Source organism: Nycticebus coucang, chromosome X (genome assembly GCF_027406575.1).
Source record: "Nycticebus coucang isolate mNycCou1 chromosome X, mNycCou1.pri, whole genome shotgun sequence".
NCBI classification, from domain to species: Eukaryota; Metazoa; Chordata; class Mammalia; order Primates; family Lorisidae; genus Nycticebus; species Nycticebus coucang.
The window spans coordinates 103,423,878-103,429,222 of NC_069804.1; the positions used below are offsets into that span (position 1 = coordinate 103,423,878).

Genomic DNA, 5,345 nt, shown 5'->3' on the forward strand with positions numbered 1-5,345 from the left:
TATTAGTGACTTATCGAAAACAAATTAGAACAGACAAACTGGAGTTTTAACAAATGATTGCAGGCAATGAAGAATGTGTGATTGAACTTTTAAAGGTGATGCCACTGTTTCCTAAATAAATTCTTATTATGATAATTTATTTTATTAACATTACAATTGGTTTTTGTGGCTGCAGATTGATATATCTTTGTAAGGTTGGTTCCATTGACTTTTTTTTTCAAATTAAAATATAAATGCCTTTGTGTTTTGGGGGGTTTAACTTGTATTATTTAATATAAAAGTGGCATACACTTTTAAAATTTCTTATTTTTTCCAATTGTAATTTTATTGCAAGACAGTGGAATTAATTACCAAATTAAATAATAACATGGTAAACTTTAGTTAGGCACCACATTTTAACAAAAGCAAATCTCTTATTCAAAAGTAATTATGTAAGAACTCAAAATGCAGAATAGGAAGGGTGAGAACACATCTAACTGGCTAATAGATTTTGTTCTTTCGCTATACGAAGTCATATTTTTCATTTTTAGGAAGGTAAACTATAACTTCAGTAGAGACAGAAATATGGAAAGATTTTTGTCACACCGACTACTTTCCTTTAAGTATTTCTAGTTGCCTCAAGTGGGAAAATTACATTTACAGAACTATCTTTGGTTTAGCCTTCTTTGGGAGCAGCTTTAGATCTGCAATGCACTTGGCAATTGTCTCATTTTCCTGCTGTGCAGAGATGTTCTGCACCACGTGCTTCTCCACCCAGTTTATCATGTGCTCTTGTTTCTTTCCATGCCTCATATTCTGCACAAAGATGTGATAGTCCAGGCAAGATTCTTTATCTCCTTATATACTCTATGTAGCTGCTCTGGTAAGTAAACTCCAAGGCCATAGCAATGTTATTGCTCTGGGCATCAAAGAGGTAATGCCATTTCTGAACCAGGGCCTGCTGTGATTTCTCCATATGATTTGCATCCTCAATATGTTCAATGGAAGCTTGCTTTACCTCTTCTAGCTGGGCAAGTTTTTGCTCATTTAGTTTATCAGCAAATTCTCCAACATAAGCATCATGTTTTTTAATTATATAGACAAATAATCCTGCTATTGATATAGTAGAGAAGGTCTCTGGGGTAATCACATATATTTCTTTGGATAGTAAATACAAGATAAGCCCAGTTCTGGACACATAGGGTCCTGTTACACCAGTTTTAGGATAAAGAAAATGGAAGAGTTTCTAAGGGATCAGACCAAAATGAACTTTTCCTACATATTCAGGAAGAAGTGGTAGAGGGGCAAGACTTGGCTGTCCAGTGTGAAAGATCCTTTTTGCCTGTAACATCCCTGGACCTAGGAGGGCTGAGTTCTTCACAGAGGCAGCCGCTGTGACAGAGGCAGAAAGTACCACTCAGGATAGCATGGTCAGCAAAGGTCCAGGCAGCAGTCTTAGCATTCCTGTCCAATTTTAAAATTTCTTACACACCTAAAACTTGAAGATGACTTCAGTGCTTAAAGGAAAAATGAGCCTATTGGGTTCTTTAATTGAATTTAATATCCCTAAAATCATAATTTCTGATATTAAAACCTTTAACAGAGACAGAGATAAACACATTATTAATTCATACTCAAGTAATAAGTGCAAGTTAACATGAATAATGATTTTATCTTGCTTCAATAACTTTTTGAATATTAAAATTAATATTCCAAATTATTATATTCTTTAATCTTAAAAGACTTTCATCAATCTTTCTTCATTCATTCGTGTTATTTAGGACATGGAACTGACTCTAATGTGTTATTGGAAAACATTTACGTTCTCGTACATGTACTTAATTATGGGGTAAAATGCCAGGAAAAAAGTGCCTCAATGACGATTTTGACAGGGAGGGAGAATATTGATGGAGCAACAAATTAAATAATAGTTTTAAAGATCCAACTGTTAGGTTAGGCAGTTAGTTAGGCATGAACAGGATGGATGGTTGATGCTATTTTGGATTGGCTTGAGTCAGGCTGGCCTGAGTTGTCATGGGAATGAAATTAATTGAGACTCTGCATATGTGGGACCTTTCAAGAAGGTTGCCTTGAGATAGAAGCTAATCAATGTCCCAGGGAATTTCTGATATGGGCAGGCAGATATGGTCATACTGACTTGGGGTTTTGGGGGAAGAGGATCTAAGACGATCTGACTAGGATCCTAGGGAGGAGGCTCCTATGAAAAAAACAGATGATGTGTCAAGGGGGTCCCTAATGACTGACCAGATATTTGGTCTACAATAGAGGGTCTCCAAGGACTGACTAATTGGAAAGACGTAGAGAAACCACAAAATGGAAATATGATCAAGGTCTCGATAGAGGATCTTTGGAGAAAAAGCACAGTTGAGGTAACAGTGTCCCTAAATGAACTACTCTCATTAACACAGTAAAAATCACATCCACCAGTGCCATGACAGTTTACAAATACCATGGCAACTCCAGAAATTGCCTTGCAAGGATAGAAATTGGGGGATTCCCAATTCCAGAAGTTTTCCATCCTTTTCCAAGAAAGTACGTGAGTATTCCACACTCTACTTTACGTAAAATTAGTGAGTCAGACTAAAAGGAGAAATCTTGTCAAACTTAGTTTCTCCTCCACTGATGGGGGCTGATCCACTCCTTCTTTGGAATGTATTGTGCTTAATCATTAATGAAACTTTGGCATTTTGCCTGCTTACACATGCTTGCTCTACTCATTTATTCCACCTACTTGGTGCCAGTAACCATTCTTCAGTACTGGGAACCAAGAACCTAGGAACCTGGGGACCTGACTTCTGGTTCCTCAATTTAACCTTGAGATTTCATTTCAGCAGTGGGGTAGGGCAATTGGACTTGATCTCCCAGAGGACAGAGAAGCTGTGGAATACACAGGGAGTTGTATTTTCCCTGATACTCCAACAATGGATATAGGAAAGGGAAACGGAGGGGAAATTCAAGGAAAACAGAGGAAGTGGCTCTAGAGTTATAAAAATCAGTTTCCCTACCTGTAACAGAAAGAGTGATACCTGAGGCTCAGCCATCCTGCTATCATGAAGTTGAATGTGTTCAGAGGCTGAGGTCTATCTGTCAGACTAAAGTAGCCCTAAAGTGTTTGTGAGTGTGGAAGATACTACTAGCTCATGGGGTGTGCTGCCAGTTCTGGCTGTGAGCTCCACTCCTTGGGGCCCTTTTCTTCAGAGACCCAGATGCCTACAGAGAGAGAAGGGTGCAGCCCCAAGAGAATATTATCTTCCTGAGTGACCCTCCAGGGAAATTCTGCCTCTAAAAAATTTCTACCATAGTGCTAGCCACCATTTGAAAAGAATTCTTTCTGCTCTTGGATTCTGCTTCTGGCACTGCCTCTTCCCTACCTTTTCTCTGGTCTCCATCCCATTATCAAAAGACCTTGTGGTTTGGTTTGAAATTCCACTCAAGGAATTTTGAGGCTTCTTTACAAGCTTCTGGTGTTTATGCCTAGTATTAGGGACTGAGAGGGAAATGAAGTGCACTGCCAGGATAGATTGTCCCTCTGTAGTGCCAGGATCTAAATTGGGAAGGAAAGAGACAAAAGAGACACCTTATCTTAAATGTGAAAACACCAAGAGCAGGCAGAGTGTAGATCAGAAAGTCCAGCAAGTTTAAAGAAAACTGGAAATCTTACAGGAGTTTCATCATTTTATCTTATGGGAGTTGTGAATCTTTCACTCAGTAAACAAGAGTTTTTTTTCCAGAACCTTTGAATTACTCCTGGCTGCCTTGCCAAAATGTTAGGTGTTGAGGAAGGAGATGTCAGAACATGAAGTTCCCAGGTTTTTGGTTCACAGTACTGAAGAATGGTTACTGGCACCAAGTAGATGGAACAAAAGAGTAGAGCAAGCAACTGCAAGCAGGGACACTGTTACCTCAACTGTGCTCATGCTCCAAAGACCCTATATCTAGGCTTTGATCATATTTCCACTTTGTGGTTTATCTACCTCTTTCCGATTAGTCAGTCCTTGGAGACCCTCTATTGTAGACCAAATATCTGGTCAGTCATTAGGGACCCCCTTGACACATCATCTATTCTTTCATAGGAGCCTCCTCCCTAGGGTCCTAATCAGATCCTCTTAGATCCTCCTCCCCAAACAACCCAAGTCAGTATGACCACATCTGCCTGCCCATGTCAGGAAGTCCCTGAGACTTTGATTAGCCTCTATCTCAAGGCAACCTGAAAGTTCCCACACCTGCAGGGTCTAAATTAGTCCCCTTCCCATGACAACCCAGGCCAGCCTGACTCCAGCCAGTCCAAAATAGCATCCACCATTCATCCTGCTCATGTCTAACTTCCTAACCTAGCAGCAGCACTAAGATGTGGCCACCCTTATTCTTCCCAAGGGTGGCAATCACAGCCATTTTGGATTCTAGTCCATCATGGCTCCACCAACTGGAAGCACCAAGGCAAAGCACGCACCCACTTTGTCTCTTAAGAGAGTCTCCAAGGTCTCTTGCTATCTATCTAACAGCTTGTTACATTCACCCTCAGGTGGTTAATTCTCCACTCCCTACTGATCTCTCTCCCATTGTGTCTGTGGGTTCCTGGGAGTCTTCCCCCCACCCTCCATCCATAAGACAAAGCTTCTAATGTTAATTTAAGACCTGTGGTACAAATGAGAGAGGATAGCCAGCAAAAGTGAGGTGTGAGAGAACAGAGGCCTTCTCAAGGAGGCCCCAAAAACACACTTGCAAGGTTCTCCTCCTGGTGACTCAGTTCTTAGGAATTTGTAGAAGCTTAACTTCCTGGGACCTGAAAACTAATGCTTGCTCCCACTTCTGTAAAAGCCCCCATTTATGTAAAAGCCCCAATTTCTGTGAAAGCCAGAGCCTGCCTTCTTCCAGCTCAATTCAGACTGACCAATAAGAAGGGTACCTATGGACAAGGAAACCTTGACTGAACAGAAAAGATAGAGCCAGTCAGGAAGCACAGCCATTTTGGACTCTAGTCCACCATGGCTCCACCAGCTGGAGTAAAGCCCTTCCTCTTTTAAATATAGTGTTTCAGCTCAGTGCCTATAGCTCAGTGGTTAGGGTGCCAGCTACATACACCAGAGCTGGTGGGTTCAAACCTGGCCCAGGCCTGCTAAACAACAATGACAACTACAATATAAAAATAGCCAGGATTTGTGGCAGACACCTATAGTCTCAGCTACTTAGAAGGCTGAGGCAAGAGAATCACTTAAGCCCAAGACTTTGAGGTTGCTGTGAGCTATGATGCCATGGCACCCTACTGAGGGTGCCATAGTGAGACTCTGTCTCCAAAAAAATAATACAGTGTTCAGATGTTCTTTCTCTCCACTGGGTCTCACCTT

At 41.0% G+C, this 5,345-nt stretch overlaps 1 pseudogene; it reads right to left on the reverse strand.

Annotated features, from left to right (window-relative positions):
* Positions 1-636: 636 nt before the first annotated feature.
* LOC128578083 (ATP synthase F(0) complex subunit B1, mitochondrial-like) lies at positions 637-1,408 on the reverse strand (annotated as a pseudogene).
* Between the last annotated feature and the right edge of the window lie 3,937 nt (positions 1,409-5,345).